The 23,877-nt window shown below is 32.7% G+C and overlaps 1 protein-coding gene across 1 annotated transcript in view; it reads left to right on the forward strand.

Annotated features, from left to right (window-relative positions):
• EPHA5 (EPH receptor A5) overlaps nt 1–23,877 on the forward strand; it is a 338,741-nt gene that overhangs the window by 48,537 nt on the left and 266,327 nt on the right. The gene's annotated exons all lie outside the window — the stretch shown is intronic.

The raw sequence follows: 23,877 nt of genomic DNA on the forward strand, positions 1-23,877 counted from the left end.
GTCATTCCATTAAGCAAGATTTGCTGGTTTACTGTTTGCTTTATTTTGATGCCAGATTGAGTAATGAGATTTTTGAAGGTAATTAATAGCAATGATGGCATTTGGTATTTATATCATCTTATAATTTTGGAATTCTTTTATATTCTTAAAATATACAGACTGAGGTTGTTATGATAAAAAATAGCATATATAATATCAGTGCTAATATCAGGAAAATTTTAATGTGGTTCCAAAAAGTATTAGTATGTCATTAATCTAGAAGGTGAGAGACAGCTATCATGTCGTCAGATACCGATAGTGCTTTCTACCTAGCCAGTCATCAGTGGTTTTCATGGTAGCATTATTCATTAGTGTATTCAAGTTCATTCCTGACAGCTCCATATCTACTCTGTTGTTCTTTGAAAGTAGAAAGGAGTATGAAGATACAGTATCATATACTCAATCAGTAATATATTGAATTGAATATTTTATGTACTCTACATTCTCAGATGAAAATTTTAAGACAAGTTGTGAAAAATAATGAATGAACCATAGGATTTTATAGTTGGGGTTCTTTGTAGTATTACACAGTATGGTCAGATTTCCAATACACTTTAAAGAGTGTTCTTTAAAAATGATTTCATATTGCCTGAAACTGTGAAAACCACCGCCACAAGAACAGTGGCAAGAACAATACAACAAACAATAGTGATAACAATTTGTGAGTTGTTCCAAACCTTAATTATCTCAGTTTACTCATGTATTAAAAAATGATTGTTGGTAATTTTTAAGATTCTTTTAACACCCACATTTTATGCTCTTATGCTTCTGACTTTGATTTGAAATCTGACAGAATAAGTGATAACAATGTGTACAAAGATATTAGCACTAAGAATTAGTTCAAAGTTGGAATTTGTGTAAATCTAATGAAGAAATCAATTCTATGGTTCTAGGTGGGGTGGTCATGTCTGAGAACTGAGGTGTAAATTTGTTAAAGTTTGATAATTTAGGTATTGTGCTGTACTGAATGTTTGGGCCACCTCCCTCCCATTCATATGTTAAAATCTTAATGTGATGATATTAGGAGGTGATGCATTCAGGAGGTAATTAGGTCCAGGGAGTGGAGCACTCAGGATGGAAATAGTGGCTTTATGAGACGAAGCAGGAGAAAGAAGTTTGTCTCTCTGTGTCTCTATCCTCTTCTCTCTGCTATATGAGAATATAACAGAAAGGTGTCCACCTGTAAGCCAGAAGCAGGCTTTCCCCAGGCACTAGATCTGCTGCGGCCTTGATCTTGGACTTCTCAGCCTCTAGAACTGTGAGAAATAAATATTTGTTGTTGAAGCCACCTGTTCTATAATATTTGTTATAGAACCTAAACTAAGACGTGCCCATTTCTATTTTTCTAAAGGAGTAATACGTTATAATATGGTCAGACCCAGAAAAAGCAATGAGAATCATTGGAGATAGAGCTCTCCCTCTCTCTTTCTCTCTCACTGTTTCTCTTTCTCTTTTTTGGTCAAACTATACGTTCCATAAAGTGAATATGTATTTATTAAACAAGATAGACTTTAGGCAAATAAATTAAGGAGGGCTAAAACTCCTGAACTGATGACCAGTATATCTCAAAGTGATGTTTTACTAAAGATTGAAACAGGAAATGAATGTGTTAAGCCAAAGGAGTTCTATACTCAAGTAAATTTGGGAAATATTAAATTAAATGGAATTAAACAGTTTTCTCCACCTGCAGCATTATCCTAAGCCTTTAACATATTAATGGCTATGTAGGTTGTCCCACATTTGATCAGGAAACATTTTACCCACTCTACTCAGGAACATCTTAGTGAAGAACTTTCAGTGGAACCCTGAAATGTTTAGGAAACATTTTATTCAAATAAACAACGTCTTCTTTTAAATCTGAATGCAACGATACAGAGAAATAGGAGTAAAGGAATATGTTTTTCTCCTTTATCATAATGGCATTTGGAACAGTGCCTACGAACCACTTTCCTACATATACCTGGAAATTTTGTTTAAGGCACCATAATAACAACTAGCTAGTCTGCCACTGAAAATTACAGCCTACACACAGTTGGATGGGCCACATTAGGCTTATTCTACATTCATATTAAAAAAACTCAGTGAGCTCGACATGCAAGCTACTGTTGGAGATTTCAGATCTACTTTTTCCGAGGGTCAATGAAAGAAATTCCCATTTCATTTACATAAATGAGAAACTAAATAATTTATTTAGCTCATGCTTTAATTAAATATCTATGTAATCTCATCTATTGCTCCTTGGTAGAACAGAGAAAGAAACTGCAAAATCCCACAGAAAGTTCTATTGACTTCATGTCTTGTGAAATAGTGTATCTTATCTAAATCTGCATCACACACGAACAGTGGATTTTCTAAATGAAACTTTGATTTGAAATTATGTGATCTTGCATATAACCTTGAAATTATGCCCTTGGACTTAATTTCTTGATGTAGTTGTGAGTTTATATATTCATTGATTTGTCCAACAAATATTTATCCAACAAATCTTTTGATGTTGTAGAATTATACTAGGCATTCAGGATACAGAGATGCAACAGGCATTGACTTTTTAAAAAAAAAATGTTAGGACTGAAGATTACTTCATTGTATAATTGAATACATAAAACAATTCAAGTCTTGTAAAGGAATTTAACATGAAATTGGAAACTCTAAAAGCAGATAAATATAATTTAAATATTCTATCAAAATAATTAAGTGAATAATAGTGATATTTTCTATGGACTTTGGAAAACATAAGGAGTAATTCTTATATTTAATGATATGTTAGACCTCTACTGCAGTATTTATCATACCTCAGAAGTTCAAAAGTATTTTTTGTTATTGCAGTAAATTGATGTTTTATTTCTCCACTGCCAGGGACAAATTTAAATATCAAGCCATGTTTTACATAATGCCTCTTTTCAAAATGTAAAATTGTTACTGAAAGTATAACTTAGCTGAATGTGATATTCAGTTAACATTTATTGAAGCACATTCTTTAAATAAAGATTAAAATAACTGCTAACAGACCCACATACTGGGATCCAGATGTTGGCTGTGTCAGTTGGTGATTCCAAAATCAGTTTTACTTATTTTTAACTGTAAATAGAGTCATTTATTATATTGTGGACAATTTCTTATCGTGTAGCTACAACCACAGCGACAAAGAGATTTTTAAATTTAGCTCATTTTTTTTTTTGCAGTGGCCTCCTTTTGTGAATTAGGTCAAGTAGGTCAATTGCTAAATCTTTCTAGAGATGAGAATATTGACTTACCTCATAGGAGAACTGGGAGAGAAATATTAAGCACTGTTTAAGTGCTTGATATCTTAATATTTCTGAATGTCATAGCTGGCATCATGATGACTAGAGAACATAACAACTTACTTTATTGTATACTGTATGACAGCATCTGTGCATGAAATGAGGTGCGTGTATAACATGAAAATCATTCATAGATGTGTGTTATCTATATCGTCATGTAAAAAGACAATCATTTTATATATTTTATATAATAAATTGGCAATTTTAGAAAAAAATAAATAGATTCATGAGACACAATACTCTTCACGTGCATGGATTTCTCTTCTATTATCTCAGGCTATTACTACATTTAGTGGATTTTCCCCTACAACATATCTCTGTGTACTTCTTTTACATTCTATAAGTTATGTAGGAGAGCACGTAGAATCAAGCTTACTTAGTTCCATCATAAGGGAAAACCTCGTTTCTTTAGTTATTTAAATCCATCATAAGGGAAAACCTTGTTTCTTTAGTTATCTAAATCTTATCTTAAATCTTAAATACCACTAGTGCTGTAGTAATCAGAACACTCATGTACATTAAACATTGAAATCTGAGGGGGTCATTTTATCTATGCCAATTACTATTTTTAAGTAATAGTTGTTTTTATTTAAAAAAATTAAAAGATTTTATTCATTTATTTGAGAGAGAGCGAGAGAGCGAGCGTGCATAAGAGCTGGGGCAAAAGGCAGAGGGAGAGAGAGAAGCAGACTCCCTGCTGAGCAGGGATGCCCACGTGGGGCTCCACCTCAGGACACCTAGATCATGACCTGAGCCGGAGGCAGACACTTAACTGGCTGAGCCACCCAGGCGCCCCAATAACAGTTGTTTTTAAATGACCATTTTGTCTATTGAATTTGTTAAGTTCCTTTAAGGATGAAATTATTTTCAATAATTTGTGGCCTTAAAGACATCCTCCTTTGAATTTATTAAAATATGAAGAGAAAGATAACAATGGGAGTTTATTCTGTTACAATTTTAAAAAGAGGTGCAGTTCTTAATAGCAGTAAAATGAACATTCTTGTCCCATCTCTAGTCAGCAAGCGGCACATCCATTGATGTGTGACAACCACACTCCACAGTAAATTTGTAAATCACTAATATGAAAAGCATTAAATACTGACAAGTAAACTTAAAAGCATTCAAGTTTGGGTTTTGAAATGTCACCAAAATTGTCTTTGTATTTAAACTAATTCAACAAAATTTTTATTATGTAATTATTTTATCTCCTATTTAACTTTTCCTGAAGCATAATCATTCTGTCCACTTTACTCTTACCTGTATTATCATAAATTTCCCCAGGTTTTTCAGCTGAATTCTGTTTTCTTAGTTTCTGATCAGTATTATAATTGGTAATAGTGAAATGTGAGGTTAGCTGTTAGAGCATGGATTTTACCTTAATTTTTTGTCCATTCTTTTATTACTGATGGATTAGCATTGTCTGAAGTTTTACATAGAATTTAGTATTTTTGTCAAATAAAACCTTAAGTTTTCATTATTAATTTTAATACTTGCCGTACTGCTATCAAAGGACATGTTGCTAAAGCACCTTGCTCATTTATTTCTAAGAATAAAATACTATATCACATCTTTAATGTAATTTCATTAGGAACTTTTGTTATATTTGTCTATGATACTCAGTAATAGATAGGACGTATTACCATTATGTGATAAGGACGAAATAGTGCTATTCAGATAGTCATTATGGAGCTACTTCCTCCAAAGTTTTTATGCCTCAGTCTCCATGGAGTGGCTGTTTTGAATACACCTAGAATTCCAAAATCCTGGAGCCTCCTGCTTCATACAGTCATCTTGGAGAGCTATAACAGAGACTTAATATCTCCTTTCTAACACTTATCAGAAACCCAATATTATATGACATGATATCTTACTATTATATACCTCCTATGAGAGTGTCTTAGATATAAATATAATGTAAAAGACATGCAGTTGTCTTTCTTGTTCACTGTTGTGTCTCCAGAGCATAGTATATAATCAGTATAACTGTTGAATGAATGAACAACTAAATGGATGTGTGGCTGAAAGGGGAATTTTTCCTCATTTTCAGAAATATGGATTCATATTCTTGGGATTATTGTAAAAGAGCTATGAGTACTAGGCATGCTTAGTTATAACTTTAAATGTGCTTCTCATAGAAATGATATCATATAATTAATTATATATTGCATAGGTTAATAGCCTTATGTGAAACTTATGACCTAGGAACACAGCTTCTTTTAAGAAAAGTGTTTTATTGTAGGGATATAATTTCTAAGATTCAGGTAGGTTAGTTACAAATAATTTGGGAGTGCTACCTTTTCAAAAGTTAAACTACCTGAAGTCATGTTGTCCAAATCAGTTGATAATAAATAGTTATATAAAAAATATATTCCCTTAAAATTAAGTGTTAATACAATATTTGACAGTACCTAGCCTTGCTGAATCTCTAACAGGACACAGCAACCACTCTTCTCTTATTAATAATTGAAGCTATATAGACGTGAAGTTCAAATACTGTGCACAGTTTTCTTCAAAAGCCAGACCAAGTTCATTCTGGGAGGCATCATTCATTTCTTCTTTTTCATAGACAAAACCCAACAAGTATCTCCAAGAATTGCAATTATGCTGTTCACCAACCAGTGATTTAAAAAATTAAACTCAAAGCACTCTCTAAATAAAAACTCATTATCACTATTATGACCACCTTCTATTATCATTATTGTTTCATTAAAAAAGAGAGTTCTTGGGGCACTTGGGTGACTTAAAAGAAAGAATATTTCATTAAATTGAAGAAATTTGGTTTTATAGAAATACTTAGTACATTTTTCTCATTTCTTTAAGAATTAGTAAAGACTTTATCATGTTCCATTGGCTAACATTTGGGAGTGAGGTGAAATTTGTGTCTTCATTTACAGACTGGAACATTTGACTTCTGTCTAGAATTGTTCCAAATTGACCATGTTCCCTATGCCTTGAACACTTTTTGGTACATTTGCCCAGGTCCGTATGTGAACAAATAAACTAAATTAAAGCATAAGTGTTTTTGTTTTTTTTTTGAAAAACCTTTACACTGCTATGATATTTACTATTATTTCTAATTCACTAGGAATCTACTTGGTAGATTTAATCAAAACTGTAATAAGTTTACAGTTCATCTTTGAGGAGTATACCAAATGAAATACTATTTAGAGGTGATTCTAAATGTAAAAAGTTACTTTTTGGTAGAATAAAGCAATCTGAATAGAATACAATTACACAAGACTAATATAAGGATGCCTACAGCATGTTAGGCCTGACTAAATAATTTTAACCTTAAGACTCTTATCTAAGGTTTAATCATACTCCGTAGGCTTCAGCCAAATAGAAGCTAAGTGAAACTTTAATCTAAGGACTTAATGGACTGCAGCCTCTCCTTTGAAGCCAGAGTACTGATGGTAATGTTCGTTGCCCAGTGCACCTACCCTATGTTTTCCCAAATTTCTAACATGTTCAGAAACATATCCACATACAGATACATACAACCTAGTGCTGGATAGAATAACACCCAGAAGATTATTCCAGGATTAAATATGCCAACACAGTAGAAATCCTAATAAAAACATTATATGCTAGAACCTTGTGGAAGAGTTTTCTGGGAATACCTCAATATTTGAACTCACGTTCTTGTCCCTGGACACGTGATTTTATTTCTAGTTCTGGGTCTTAATTTTTCTCGTGGATTATGATTTCTGTACCTTTTTCCCTTTGTTTTTGGTGCCTCCATTCATTTGTTCAATGAAATAACACTTATTATAAATCTTTTTCTGTACCAGTACTGTGTACATTGTAAATGAAGAAATGAAAGACAAACTTCATGGTGCTCACAGTCTAATGGAGGAAATAAGTTGTATATATTAATTCATAAACATAGTCACCCACTTATTATGTTCCTGTGACTGAATTTGGCAGTAGAAATCAAATATGGATGTCTTATCTCCACTGTCATAAAGTTTAAACTCTAGAGTCATTATACCAATACATTTGTTAACTCCCCCCAACTTCTGGCCACAGTAGAATTTACCACTTCCTGGTGTAGGTGTCTTCCAGGTTGGTGCATATTATTAGAACTAGCATATGTAAAGAAGGAAGCAATTTGTGAAAACAAGTGATATTCTCCAATGTTTTATTTCATTTTTTGTTCTTTAACCTCATTAAACATGACTGCAGTGTTCATTATTCAAACTAGGCTCTATGCTGATTAAGGTGAGAATTGTTTTTCCGAGACCAATGTCTAAGGTTAGCAATTACTTCATTGCCTAATGAGTTTCAATATATCATGCAAAAATGGTGACTTCATGGGGCGCCTGGGTGGCACAGCGGTTAAGCGTCTGCCTTCGGCTTAGGGAGTGATCCTGGCGTTATGGGATCGAGCCCCACATCAGGCTCCTCCACTATGAGCCTGCTTCTTCCTCTCCCACTCCCCCTGCTTGTGCTCCCTCTCTCACTGGCTGTCTCTCTCTGTTGAATAAATAAATTTAAAAATCTTAAAAAAAAAATGGTGACTTCATTTGTAGAGATATGTACAAATGTTTGATACACATGTAAGTATTGAAACATGCTACTCCCTGAATATTCATTTCTCACTTCCTGCTCTTCCTTGTGCCTATTTGTAAGAAAGAAAGAGCATGTCACCTTGTGTTTTTCCACTTCTTTCCCATGTATGAGGAAGGCATTGAGGCCTTTATGTTTATGAAAATCCATTATCTGATCTTCAAGTTACCTGGATTATTTTCCAAGTACATTTATTTCCCTTTTTTCTCAGAAAATCTGAGTTTCTATTCTGTTTTATCAAACCTTTAGCCAAACAAAATTTCATGGGCTGCTTTCATTTCACAGCAATATATGTAACCCCATTCAAGAACTGAAATATTTTGACTTTGATTCTTAGAGAAGGAGATATTATATCAACCTACAGATAGGAGATTTTGGATGATTATCCGTTCTGTGTAGCTATCATGAACACAATATAAAGAAAGTAGATTAAAAAACTAAAAAAAATTAAAATGTAACATCTCTCTGTAAGCAAGCTAGTGAATGGCAGTCACTTGGTCACAGGAAAACAAAACAAAACACTGAATGAGATTCCAGTATAATGAAGGAACATCATGTTAATTTTTAATCTATTTAAAAGAACAGTGTGCATAGAGATTATAACTTGAGGGAAAGGGCATAAATTATTTTTAATCCAACTCAGTTTATTTCTCTGTGTTTCCAGACCTGAAACCTGGACTTTAAATGGGCCACATAGTAAGACGAGGTATAGTTTTGGGCATTTCATTTAGCTTTCTAGAATGTTAGCTACAGACAATCTCAAATAGTAAATTTAGGAACATAAATATGTTCAAAATCCTAAAAAAATGTATCATAGCTAATGGTGACAAGAATTATTTCTCATAAAAAATGAGTTTTAAGACTCTTAAGAAATGGGCTTGGAATTAGGTCAGATGATAGAATAGGCTGTGTCATGAAAGGAAGGTTTGCTATATAATGTTTCCTTAGTGCATATGATTTTGGTGATTTCTACTTGGAGGTTTTGAAAAGAAGAATCAGTTCAACAAATATGTACCAAGAACTCAAGTTTTTGTGAAGGATCCAAAATATGAATATGTAGTGTTCCTTCTTATGGGACTTTTTCTTTAGTTTGAGAGTAGGCACAGAGTGGCTACCTGTGATTCAGTGTAGTTTGGGTTATCCACATTTATTGGACATTTTATAGAAATCTGTTAAATGTTAGGCTTACCCAAAAGAGGTTGTGTAAGTGACAAGAGACGAAGAGCCAGGACAATGAAGTGATATTACCAGAACCATAGCGCCACAATTCATTAACTTTACTAGTTTTCCCATCTAAATAATAATAAATAATAATAGCTTACTCATTGGATCATGATGAAGATGACCTGTGTTAAAATACGTAGAATATTTAAGAAAGTCCCAGTCCCAGGCACATTTTAAGTTGTCAATACATTTTAAACAATTATTAATTATCATATATTATTAAAATACATATTCCTGGGTCCCAGGATTCTTTAGGTCATGTGTCATACACTAAAATCTTCATTTTAATAACCACTACAAGTACTTAATGATTAACAGTTAAACCAAGGGTTTTTTTTGTTTTTCTTTTGAGGGAGAAGAAGAGTGAGAATCTAAGTAGATTCCATGCCCAGTGCAGAGCTCCACAAGGGTCTCATTTTCACAACCCTGAGATCGTGACCTGAATCAAAATCAAGAGTTGGACACTTAAGCAGCTGAGCCACCCAAGTGCCCCTAAACCAGTGTTTAGAAACCTCGGTTGTAGGTCATCTAAATTGAGGCCAGGAATAAAAAAAAGTAGAATTCTACAATAGCATTATTAATTAAAAAAAAAGGAGAGAGAGAAGAGATGCTGGTATGAGTAAATATTTTAGAAGGAAATAAAAAAAAAGAGATTGAGTAGGATTTACATATATAAATAATAAGCTAAGGTTTTCATATATATATTTATGTAAGCATGATCCCTTTAAATTGAATGGAAATTCTGTGCACATAGGTATTACCTAGGAAAACCTTGCCTAAATATATATTAATGAAGCTCACTTGGTACATCTCTTGCTGAATGTTTAATACTGTCACCTTTGCAGTATTTTAGTTGAATAAAAAAATGAGTTAAGGTGGTTTAAATAGAAAAAAAATTACCTCAGTCATTATTCATCTTCCATTTAGAGGTGCATTTTCAAAACCAGGCTGCATAAATCAAATTCAGTTATTTAATATCAATATATAGTTTTTGTAGTTGTATATTATTTATGGTTGGTGATTCTAACTTGGATAACATTTTATATTCATTATTAAATACCAAAGCTCCTCTTTTAATAGCTTTCTTCTAACAAAGTCCAGATTTTTTAAATGCTTAAAATAATGTATACTTGTACACTTATCTAATATTGGTTTATGAAACTCTGAAGAATATTAACCTCTCATAATTTGTTAAAGACATCATTTTTTGGTTATGTAAAAAACATTGAATTGTTTATAATAGATTAGTGTAAATGCCTCTGAAGTAAAGTGTTATCAACAAATGTACATATGCAAGCAGCTGGCAAAAGTTGTCAATGAGATCAGTTTATTTTTTCATGGGCTGCTTTGTGGCAAATTTCTGTGATGAGGACAAGTATGTATTTTACTCATTTATTAGCTCTACTTAGTTATGAATGGAATGTTAAAATATGGCAACTTATCAGAATTATAAATGCAATCATCTCATAAATTAAGTGTATACTTTGTCATAGAATGTGAGTAAAACATTAAACTAGCACATTTGGGGCATATTAGTTATTCTGTAAAAATCATTGCAGGAATGAACAGTGTCAGTAGTAAAGTTGTATGAAACTATAAAGTGACTACTTAGAGAAAGATAATTAAGGAAGTATTTCTGCCTTGATGCTATAAGGTGGTTAGCTCTAAAAGATGGCTCTAAATTCTTGTGAGAAGTACACCGAGACCTTCTATTAAAGCAAAAAAAAAAAAAAAGTTGCACATATTGAGATCTATAAAACTTTTTTTTGCTTTTTAAAAATTTCCAATAAGTCTTTACTTTGTTATATTTTGGAATAATTACTTTTAGCATTTTCTTTTGATATGATGTACTTTCTGAAAGGGTTGTAATTAAATATGATCGAAGAATTATTGAGACTGTATCTTGCTTATCAGATATATATCAAAGAAACTTCTCTTTTTAGTCTTACAGCTTACCTTTATTTGGGTCAAGTGAACTGGAGTGTATGAATTGGAATCATTAGGCCTTAGTGATTATATATACACATATATGAGCCCTAATAACATATATATCTATATCTATAAAATAAGTGATTATAAATATGTAAGTAAAATTATATAATAAGTGAATATGTATATATATATTTGGGGGGGAGGATTGGGGTGAGTGAAAGAGAATCTATGTTTCAGCATTCAAACTTTACATTTCATTTAGCCCAGCTAATTAGATCTTGTCACAATAGAAATTTCAGATACCATCATATAACTTTAAATCTTATTTTATGTGAAAAGAAGCTGGTTAGAGCAAGCCTCAACATCACATGAAATACAGTGTGCTTTTCTTTGCATGAATCACTGAAGTTTTTAAATGTTATGTTTTGACCATTTAATAAAATTTATAATCTTCTGAGACCTCCATGGGCTTGCCAACTGTCACTTACCAGTGATAATTAGGAACAGAGATACACAGATAAATGAAATTCACAGTGATACAGGTAGCCTCTTTTTCCACTAGATTCAATTCTCTTTGGTATAAAACCTTTCCTGGAGCTGCCAACTCTTAACAACATTTGACAGAATTCAGTTTAACCTTCTCTTTCTTTCCTTGCCATTCTTCTGGTGGGAGTTATTATTGAGAGGAATAAAATAGTAGCCAGAGCAAAAGGCTGGCAACATTTCAGGGTTGACATGCCAAGTGTTCTCTGACTAAATTGCTTCTAGAAAAAGGAGAGAGAAATAACTCACTCGAACGTTCTTTCTGTTCCCTTGCTGTAGATCCCAGCACATCACTGAGTAAAGCAGTAAAAGTAAATCAAATGGCTGTTTTTATTTTCATTCATTTCTTCTTTTATTCAGTTATTCATTCTTTCATTCTTATGTACATACACTCAATAAATATGTATTGAGTTTGTACAACTCTCCTGGCATAATTCTAAACATTGGAGATACACAAACAATTGACAACAGGTTTCTTTGTCTTTGAGTGAGTGAATCTGGTGGAGGATACAGACATGTAAACTGACAATAGAATATAAATTAGATACTACAGAAATGTATCACAGGGGAGTAGCCAGAATTTAAGACATTATTATATGGCATTCCAGTAAGTAGCTACAACAAAGCAATTATCAGTCAACACCACAACTAGAATTTCCCAAAATATGTGCTGTGGTGTATTCAGCACAATGGTCATATGTGTTATGAATAAATGAGTTCTCTGGCAACGCAAGTGTGGAAAATAGTAAATTTATAAAACTTAGTGGGATACCTTACTGCATGGCTTTACTATACAGATGTGTATCTTGTGAGATTACTTTATACATGTGCATAGAGTTCTCAAAGCTTTTGATTTTAATATCTTGAAAAGGAATACACTAAGAAGAGCTCCGTAGCTGTCTTGTTAAAAACATTTGTTTTCACTTATTCTAAAAGATGTATGCACCCCTATGTTTACAGCAGCATTATTTATAATATCCAAGATATGGAAGCAGCCCAAGTGTCCATCAATAGATGAATGGCTAAAGAAGAGATGGTTTATATGTATACAATGGAATATTAATCAGCCATAGAAAAGAATGAAATCTTGCCATTTACAGCAACATGGATGGATTCAGGGGGTATAATGTTAAATGAAGTAAGTCAGTCAGAGAAAGACATACCATATGATTTCACTCATATGTGGAATTTAAGAAACAAAACGAATGAACAAAGGAAAAAACTACAAACAAAAAACAGGCTTAAGTATAGAGAACAAACTGGTGGTTGCCAGAAGACAGGTGGGTGATGGGATGGGTGAAATAGATGATGGGGATTAAGAGTACACTTACAGTGATGAGCACTGAGTAATTATAGAATTGTGGACCTGAAACTAATACAATAGTGTACATTAATTATACTAGAATTAAAGTACGAATAAATAAAAATGAAGAACATTTGTTTTCCATGAAATATTGTGGGATTCTGGTTGCACAGAAAGTACTTTGAGTGACGGTACCTTAATAACTACTTTAGCTTTAATTCAAAGTTAAAGAGAAACAAAAATAAAGTATAGAATAGACTTTTGGGAATAAAAAAATATGGCTGTGACTTGAAAAGAATACCAGAGAGTGACTTTCTTTATTTCATTTATTAGTTTGTCTAGGAATGACTATTTTCACATAAACTGTTTTCTTTTGGGGGACATTGTGGTGTAGTAACTTAAAACATGAGCTTTGAGGTCAGATACATCTGAATTCCAAATGTTATTGATATTGTTCATTAATTGTGTAACATTTCACCTAGTCTTTCATCCCTATATCTCTCAATTCTCTCCTCTCTCCATTCTCTCTCTTTTGCATGTGTGTGTGTGTGTGTGTGTGTGTGTGTGTATTAAGTTCTATACAGATTCATAACCTGTGTAGGTTTATATACTCATCACCTTTGCAATACTAAACAAAGACAATACCACCACGATCTCTCATACTGCCCTTTTGTTACCACATTTTTATCTCTCCTGCTCCCTTATGTGCCTGTCCCTAACCTGTGGCAACCACCACTCAGCTCTTCTTCACTTCTGAAATTTTATTTAAAAATATGGTATAAATGGACTCATAAAGCATTTAACATTTTGAGACTGATTTTTCTCACTCAGTATAATTCCTTGGAGAGTCATTCAAGTTGTATCAAGTTTGTTTCTTTATACTGCTGAGTAGTATTCCATAGCACATTTGTTCCACAATTTGTTTAACCATTCATCCACTGAAAGTCATCTAGGCTGATTCTAATTTCAGGGCTATTAAAAAAGAATCTACTATGAACATACACATGCAGGTTTTTGTGAACATGTTTTCATTTACCTGGGACCAATGTTGAAACATGAACTTGCTACATTGTATAACAATTGCATGTTTAGCTTTATAAGAAACTGCTTGTTTTACAGTGTTGTACTATTTTACATTCCCATGTATGAGCAATCCAGTTTCTCCACATCCTCACCAACATTTGATGCTGTCACACACACACACACAAAATAATGCATTTCAGATAGGTGTGTAGTGATAGCTCATTATGGTTTTAACCTGAATTTCCCTGATATTTAATGACATTCAGCATCTTTTCATGTGTCCATTTCCCACCTGTACATCCTCTGCAGTAACACGTCTGTCCATGTCTTGCTCATTTTCTAGTTGGATCATTTGGTTCTTTATTGGTAACTTTTGAGTCATTTGCTAGATACAGAATTCTTTGTTGACAGTTTTTTTTTTCATTCAGCATTTTGGATACGTCATACCACTGTCTTCTGGCCTGTGTTGTTTTTGCTGAGAAGTGAGCTAATTATTATATGTTCTTCTCTACTTGATGAGTGGTTTCCCCTTGCTGCTTTCAATTTTTTAAAGATTTATTTATTTGAGAGAGAGAGAGAACGAGCACATGTGTGAGTGGGGGGGAAGGAGCAGAGGGAGAGAGAATCTCAAGCAGTCTCGCCACTGAGCGTGGAGCCTGACATAGAGCTCAGTCTCACTATCCTGAGATCACGACCTGAGTTGAAATGAAGAGTCGGTTGCTTAACCTATTGAGCTACCCAGGCACCCCTCAAAATTTTTTTTTAATGTCTTGGCTCTCAATAGTGTTACTATAATGTGTCTAGGCATGGATGTTTGTGCATACACTAATTAGGTTCAGTGGGCATTTTGATTTGCTCATCAATGTTTTTCATCAAATTTAGCAAAATCTTGATAAATTATCAAAAACCACGCTTCTCATTCTATTTTCTCTTCTCTTTTGGGACTTTCATTATATATATGCCAATATGCCTTATTTGTTCTAGAGGTCTCTGCATCTCTGTTTTTTTATTAACTCTTTATGTTTCAGAATGGATTCTTTTTATTGATCTATTCTCATAAATTTAGTGCATTTTTCTCTGTTCATTTATACTTTTACCACCATATGATTATATGGGAGTAATAAACATAATTTATAGTATTGTTTTATTTATGTTCATCTTTTAAAGATTATTTATTTATTTATTTAATGTTTAAAGTATAGCTTTACTGTTTAAAAAAGTCTTCCTTTTCCCTATATCATGTATTTGCAATCTTTACATAAAAGAATTAATGTTAACTCTTATTCAATGATGTACAGTATGATTATAGCACTATTTATTCATTCTTATTGATGGCAGATATATTGTTTCTAATGTTTGGCCAACAATATTAGAGGTAACATCTTGACATATATATTTCTAGTCACGTGAAAATCTTAGTTAAAAAAATAATAATTTTCTATGTATTGCTAGATAGCTTCGCAAATTTGGCTACTAAAATATACTCCCACCAGCAGCATAGAAGAGTTCCTGTTCCCTATAGTCTTTCTAAAACTTGATTACATATCTGCCTACTTTTTTCCTAATAAACACACATTTAAATGTATGTAGATTTATTCTGTATTAAGTATAACTAACTAAAATTGGAATGGAGAAGTATCATCAAAGAGCTTGAGATGCCCAGGAGCCCACTGAGCCATCTTTACTAGGAACTGTTAGTTATATAACAGATAAACTATTACTTGTATGACACACAAAAGGATAAATGGATGTCAGAGACAACTACCTCTTGTAATTATGAATATATATATTTTTTATCATATTAAGAGCCCTGTTTGCTCATCTACAAATAGATAGGAAAGTGTCAAATAACATCAAAGATTATTAGGCTAAAAAATTATGTATTTCTATATCATAACTAGACTTACCTGTTATCTGTATCTATTAATGTTTCCAATTACCAGAATATATTGGTGAAAGGGATTCTGTTGATAAGCAGAGAAAAATGCAGTTAATAACTTGTTTTAATTTGAAGATTAAAATCACACTACAGAATTAATTTCAGTATTCCCATTCATGGTTACTAACGTAAGAAAGAAACAATTTCTTGAGAGAGAAGAAGCAAAATATGAAGATAAGAAAAAAATATAGGCAGAAGACACAACTAGAAGAACAAGTATAAGATTTATTTTCCCTACTATTGCAATTCTACTAATGCTGTAACGATTTCATATTTGCCTAGAATTTGTAGAAAAATCTATTTTCACTGTTACTCCCAAATTACAGAGTTAATAAAATTCAGTAAAGGGGCGCCTGGGTGGCACAGCGGTTAAGCCTCTGCCTTTGGCTCAGGGCGTGATCCTGGCGTTATGGGATCGAGCCCCACATCAGGCTCCTCCGCTGTGAGCCTGCTTCTTCCTCTCCCACTCCCCCTGCTTGTGTTCCCTCTCTCCCTGGCTGTCTCTATCTCTGTCGAATAAATAAATAAAATCTTTAAAAAAAATTCAGTAAAAATACTTAGATTCAAATGATAGGTAAAAATAATTTCTATAAATATTAGTCAGCATCGTCTTTAGTGTTCCCTGTGATAAAATTCCACAATCTAATGTAGGTCAAAATTAAATTTGCTTTAAACTAATGATCAAAACATGCAAAAATAAACACTGAAATTTTGAAATTCTCATTTTAGAAATATCACTAAGCATTTTAAATGTCCATGTTAAGTTTTTGGTAAGAAATGTGCTCTTTTACAGAAAGAGTTATTTTTTGTTGAGATCCATGTCTTGGCCAGAAGGCTCAACAAATGTGGAGGAGGGATTTGCAATGGACCTGTGGCTGTTCCTTCTTTTCGTTCCGTATCAAAGAGAGCAGCACTGGGATTCTGAAAAATAAAACCGTTCCCTATGGAAGTTGCAGCTCCTGCCTGGACAGCACGCTAAATGTAGACGGCCTCCATTTGTACAGAATTTCATTAATACACTTGTGGCATGTGGATGCCGTGGACTTTAGTCCATGTTATGGCAATACAATCACTTAAGCTTGAATAAGCTCAAAGCTCCAATATGGCTGTTTCCCAACAAAAAAAAATGAGATGGAAATTTGTGTTGAATAGCCACTGATTACAAGAACATGATTAATGTGAAATATGGAATTGATTTATGGGCACTGTTGTCAAGGCCTACACCACAAGTGCAATATTATCTATTGAAAAATAAGGCCAGAGTAAAGACTAGAGAGCACAGACAGCATTGTATTTTTCTGGTATATTTTATAGGCTGGATAAATAATCCAGAGTTGCAAATGGTTTACTGAAATTTCTTTTTCTTGCCAGAAGAGAAAGGGTATAATTGTATCTGTTTTGCCTGAAACATTAAGTGCACCAAAGGTTAATATACTTTATTTTCAGTAAATTGAATCCCAAGTAAGGTAGTTTTTTTCCCTCATTTACTGAAACTTTCATATTGCTTTGAAAAGAAAGGTTCCCCACAGAATTTGTAGCTATCTGTAAGAGGACAGTATTTATATTAGAGAGATTAGTAATGTCACTCTGGTATTTTAAGTGTTATTGTGATGATATGCGTTTAAGTAACACTGGGATGACCATTTCTAACATCTCACAATGACTGTCAGGAAGGAATTCTTTACAGTGTGTGTGTGTGTGTGTGTGTGTGTGTGTGTGTGTGTATATGCACACATGTGCACGTGTGTGTTCTTTGTGAAATCCTGAAGCACAGGAAAAACATATGACTTCTTAGACCTTAAAATGTGTATGGTAATGATGTACTCTTGCTTTAGTACGTACAGAATTGGGATCACAATCCTTTCTTTAGAAAGATAGAACCTCACAGACTATGTAAACTTTTATTGTTACATAAACTTTTTTTGTTATAGTACACTAAAGATTATTAATATTCCAACAGTTTTACATGTTATCAAATGTTGGATTGGCCATCTCTTGGTATAACACAATAGAAAATATACGGTGGTAAGCTACTATAACTTAAGCATGGTGTCCTAATGTACAGTATAACTGATATGGCACTAAAGTAGGTAAGTGATTTATATCTACTTGGTTTAGCTTCTTCTCTTAAAATTATAACTCATAGCACAAAATCTCTGACAAAGTAGATAACGTATCATATTTAATGCAGCTGCTTTTTGATAAAACACTAATGAGATCATTTAAGATTTTAAATCAGTTTATTCATTTATTAATTCCAGGCATACTTATCCACTTAGCTCCTTTTAAATTATTAACTGTTTGATAAATTTGAATTTGTTTTCCTAAGTGAATTCTTCAAGGGACAAAGCCAGATTTTAAAACTTGACATGTTTATAACATATTTTATAATTTTATGTGAAACTATTTTATGCCTTCTTGAATGTGGCATAACAATAAATGTATAAGCAGTTGTGATATATACCTTTTCTTTTTTGTTTTTAGATTATGTTCATCACAGTATTTACTAGGACATTCCGGTTTTGCTAAAATCATGAACTTTTCTCTGTATATTTTTGCTGATACAGCCCTTTTGATTTTCCCCATGTCCAATTCATTCCATCTGCATTTGGATAATTTTTTTTAACGAATAAAGTAAGAATTCATTGTTTTCTTTCTTTTCGTTTATTCTTTTCCTTTTTAAAAATAATTACTGACTTCAACATTAAAGAAAAAACTATGAATTGTTTTTCTAGGAAAAAAATCTCCTCTTTGCCATTCATATTAAGTGTCATATACAGATGCTAAATTGTCTATGGTTCCCTGTGAAAATATTCATATAAACTTGAAAGTTAAATTTCTGTCTTTCTTGAGTGTTTTTTTTGTTTCATAAATTGAATTTGAGCCCATGTAATTGACTTCACCTTTATTCATACACAGAAAATTAATTGAGTTATCTTTAGTAATATTTCTATATCATACTCATGAATTTTAAAGATGTTTTAAGCAACTCAAATACCTATCTGATGTAATCTAACATATTATTGAGGAAATGGAACAAGATTGTTGGTTCAAATTATTTTTGTTGAAAGTTGACGTATTTTGTCATATTTACTTTATTAAAGAACCATAGCTATTAGAAAGATTGAATTTCTGAAGCAGATAGCTTGTGCTTGCTCTCTTTCTCTCTCTCTGTCAAATAAATAAAAAAATAAAATATTTTTAAAAAGAATGGAAAACCATAATGATTTTATGTAAGCATAGTAAGTCTTCTGAAATGTTAATGGGGAAGAACATTAATATTGTTTTTCATGCATCGGGAGAAAACAAGAAAATAAGCAATTCATTTAGGTCTTTATTTGAATGTATTTTACCTAATTTTAATCAGGGTAGCAAAATAGAAAAAAGTGACATGAAATAATGAGGATCTTCGATGTGTTTGAAGTTTCTGATTTTTTAATATTATATTTCTTTTTTTTAAAGATTTTATTTATTTATTTATTTGAGAGAGAGAGAGAGAGAGAGAGAGAGCATAAGCAGGAGGAGTGGCAGAGAGAGAGGGAGAAGCAGGCTCCCAACAGAGCAGGGAGCCTGATGCAGGTAGATCCCAAGACTCTGAGATCATGGCCTGAGCCAAAGGCAAATGCTTAACCAACCAAGCCACCCAGGTGCCCCTATGTTATATTTCATCTGATTTTTGCATAGCACGAAGCTTCCAGAATTCTAGACTTTAGGTAAACATGTTATGAGGTTACAATTGGAGTGTGTTGCTCACTGGTTAAAATGGGTAAAGTGCCTTACTTCCAAATTTGAGCACATTGTCAAACTATTTTCTAGGCGCTTTCTAAGGTCATGCAGAGGGTACTGCTCTTTTAAAAACTGCAGTTAATTCGTAATTTGAAATCAGGATACGTTCAGTGAAGTTAGCAAACATATAACCTACAGATACATGCACACACATGCACACATACTGCAGATCATAGTAAATGACATCTAAACCAATTTTAAGTATAATGGGAAATCTGGAATTAATTTCTTTTTGGAGCATTTCAAAAGGTATTATACAAAATATTGTGATGTTAAAGGATAATGGGCAGTTATCCCTATGTTCAAAGAAGCATTTATATGGTAAACAAGGTCTTGCTACAAAGTTATGCTTTGGGCATGTCAGAGTAAAACTGAAAGCAATTGACTCTTAGCTATATTTTATATCACTCTGCCAAATAAAATCATTAAGAAAGTCCTAATACTGTTTGACTGAAATATTAAAATTAGTGCCACTAGCTCATATGCTATATTCTTAGCTTTTAATCTGTACAGAATAGTGAAGAGATTAGTGGCTAAAAAGTGAAAACAGTATTTTTAAACATATGGTCAAAAATAACATTTAAACTAAACTATAAGTTAAAATTATTAAAATGTAATGTTAATGAAAATCAGTTCTGTAGGTTAATACACAAAACTAAACTCCAAATATTTGTATGGTTTAGTGAACTAAAGAAAATGTCTTAAATGCTTACAGCTTTTTATTGAAGAATAATTTTCAAAAAAAACCCATGAATTTATAAAGTCCCCTTTTTAAATTTATAAAATTTAGACAACTTACACAGAACAAAAATTATCTTTGTGTGAACAAACACAAAAGACAAATCATGCAATCATTTATTTACCATGTTTGAATTATTGCATATTTTGATTTAGCTGATCTCTGGACTAGGGAGGAATGTGTATGTATGATATTCATTCATATAAAATATTTATCAAGTACTTTAATCTGTGCCCTGTGGTGTCAGACTCTGAGATACAGTAGAAAATAAAGGCAACCATGTCTCTACCTTCACATCTGTATTTCAGAGTATTAAAATGTGTGTGTGTGTGTGTGTGTAGACAGAGAGAGAAAGAGAGAGATGGGAGGGAGGGAGGAAGGAAGGAAGGAAGTTAGGAAAGAAGGAAAGAAGAAAGGTTTGTAGCTAGATGATGCTGAAAAAAATGTGAATTTCATTTTGACAGAGTCGGGTAGCAATTGATGGCAGTGAATCAAGGAATCCCACACACAAATAGACACATCAAGGAGGAGATGTGCCAACAAGAAGACAGAGGTAGACACAGGCAGATGGAATGCTCAGATAGAAAGGGTTGTCCTCTGTGAGCTTGGGAAAATCTTTCCTTTTGTCTGGTCTTCAATTTCCTCATTTCTAATATGAACAGTAGGGCCGGATCTTTTAAGACCCCTTCTAATATTTTATACGGGACATTAAATGGCTGGAATAGAGTGTTTGAGTTATGGGCAGTTCTGCTTTGGGTAGGAAAAGTTGGTAACCCTAACTTTTGGATGTTTATCATGATTCACACGTGGATATGAAAATAAGTCCTTTTTGTTTGTCGCTGCTCTGATGACTGTGGCTGGCTTGTGATGCCTGGTCAGGCATAGGATTCGAACACAGCTAGAGTTTTCAGCGCCCACCAGGAAAAGGAGCAAGCTCAAGCATCTGGGAAAGAAAGCAAGCCAACCCAAGCTGACTGTGTAAAACCAGTTCTTTAATCTTAAAAAAACATAGAGAAAAGCAGGAGCTCAGAGGTTGGGCCTTGAGGAGTTGCTGGACTTGAAGAAAAGAGTGCAGAAACCACATTGCATTCAGTGACCACATTTCCAAAATGCCCAGGCACATTGCTTGTAGTAATCAAGGAACGGCAAATACTTTTATTAAACCATGGGGTCATAGGAAATGCAACAAAATTGAACCAAAAATAATTGTGTTTTCTATCTGTGCCTTCATAAAACTGCTATAATTTCCTTGACATGCCATGTGCAAAAGTGTCTAGGAATATACCGGCCACATTCTTAAGTTCTTGGTGAGTGTTCTTTTCTTTTCATCCCCTTTGTTTCTTTATCATCAGTATTTTCTTTGCTGAGGACAGCAAGATGCCCACTTTGTATTAAAAAGGAAGAAAACTTGGAAGAATTTGACGTTTTAGTTCAACTAGTCAATCCAAAATAAATGAAATGTTTTGTCTTTCTTAGCATATGTGTCTACATAGCAGCAAATATTTATGGGAAATGTGTATGTATTACCTAGTTGGTTCTCTGAATGGCTCATGGCTATAATTATTTAAATTAAAGTATTTCTATTCACTCATTAAAATAGAAAATGTGAGCCTTCATTTATATTTCGGACACTTGAAAAGAAAAATAAATAAAATTCCACCATGATAGATTCTAACATCAAAGAAAATTATAGTTTTTCTTTTCTTAATTGAGAATATTCAGAGAAGTAAGATGCTTATGCACTTACTTTGAAATTATTACCTGAAGCAGTAACTATTAAGCTGTCTCGTCGAGTGCTGCTTGGCTTGCATTTTTAATAATATTTGTGGTACCTTGGACTTTGTACAGACAAAGATTGTGAATTGCTTGCCTTATAATCTTCTTGGAAGATGCTGTTCTGATTCCTTTTACTTGTCCAATTCCTCTTACTTGCTAGCAGTGTCGTATTGGAATTATGATGCAGAGATAGTTGTTTAAATAAATGATTTTAGGTCAAGGATTTGAAATCTGTGTTTTGTATTGGAAGACTTATAAAATAAGTCTAAAACAGAGATAATGTAGCATTTTGATTTTATTTTTTTTAGAGAAGAAATTTTTTGATGCTATTTCCATTTTACTAATTCAAAGAATATGTATTTATTTAACTTTGGTACATTACATTGATCATTTGTATGATTTTCATTTGGTTAGTGGAGGTATTCTTTTGCATGAAATGTTAGTAATGGCATTCATAACCATTTATAATAAAGAGATTATAGCTGGATCACTTCAGGAAGACAATGTAAATAGTTCACTGACAGACTGCTGAAATAGAAAGCTGTTTTGGAAATCTGAGGCTAAGTAGAGTGTATGTACATTTTGAGAGAAGACAAAAGTGAGATTAAATGAAAGAGCTAAGGCTTCACATAACACCATGATGTGAAAGTGGTTAAGATAAAATCTTGATATCTCTCTCTTGTAAATTTAAGGAGCTCAGCAGTTTTCCCTCATTAGCACCTTTTACTTATGTCTGTCTGATGGCAGCTAGAATTTTGAGAGGGACCATCTGAGGTACACAATTTATGTGTGTCCCTTGTGACTCCACATTTTTCACATCTTTGTCAGTTAAACAGAATCAAGAAATAATGCTCTATTTAATTTCATGCCTAAAGAGATGAAGTTCTATGAAGTTTATTATCTATAATATTTAATGTCTGAAATCACATTCTGGATTTATTGGAAGTCAGTATGATTTCATTGCTCTTTGTGTTTCAGGGTCATTTTTAAAGATATAAAACAAAAATATATGTAGTCTTGTACATAGATTTTTAAGGAATCTTTAAAACACTTCTTACATTATAATAATAATGTTTTTATACAGAATAAAAACTTGGTTCTATACTGTTCAGAAAGTGATTATGGTACACCAAAGTCTTAAAACTGGAATATTTTATTGGGAAAGAGTTAACTTTAGATCTCTTTGACCTAATATTTTGGAAGCTATATAAATCATACTTATTTTTTTTTCTGTATCCTGTATATATTCAGAACTCTTAAGGTCATTAAGCATGAAATAATGTGTGGGTAAAAATAATTAATGCATTCCCAGGATATACCAAAACCTCAGATTCAAAATGACGAAGCTATTCATACATAATTTTATCTCTATTTTATATCTGTCTCTAGGTATATGTTTCATAGATAAAACAGTGAATAAACATTTAGCTATTCAATTTGCAAAAGAATCCTAAACAGATTGGGTCAATGAAATAAGCATCTACTATTAATTTTAAACTAGTGAATTTTCTTGCAAGTATTATTACATCGATGTGTTATTTATAAAATGCCAGAATTAAATAAATGTGAATTCACATGTTACATTTTTCTCCTTTCTTTTTCACATTTATTGCTTTTTTCTGCTGTAGTCTTTTATAAAAATGTACTTCCTTTTTTCTGTCACAGTTTATTTATTCTGTTAGTTTACATACTTAACTTTCTT

The sequence above is a fragment of the Ursus americanus genome, chromosome 8 (assembly GCF_024610735.1).
Source record: "Ursus americanus isolate L20-20 chromosome 8, mUrsAme1.1.p, whole genome shotgun sequence".
Classification (NCBI taxonomy): Eukaryota; Metazoa; Chordata; class Mammalia; order Carnivora; family Ursidae; genus Ursus; species Ursus americanus.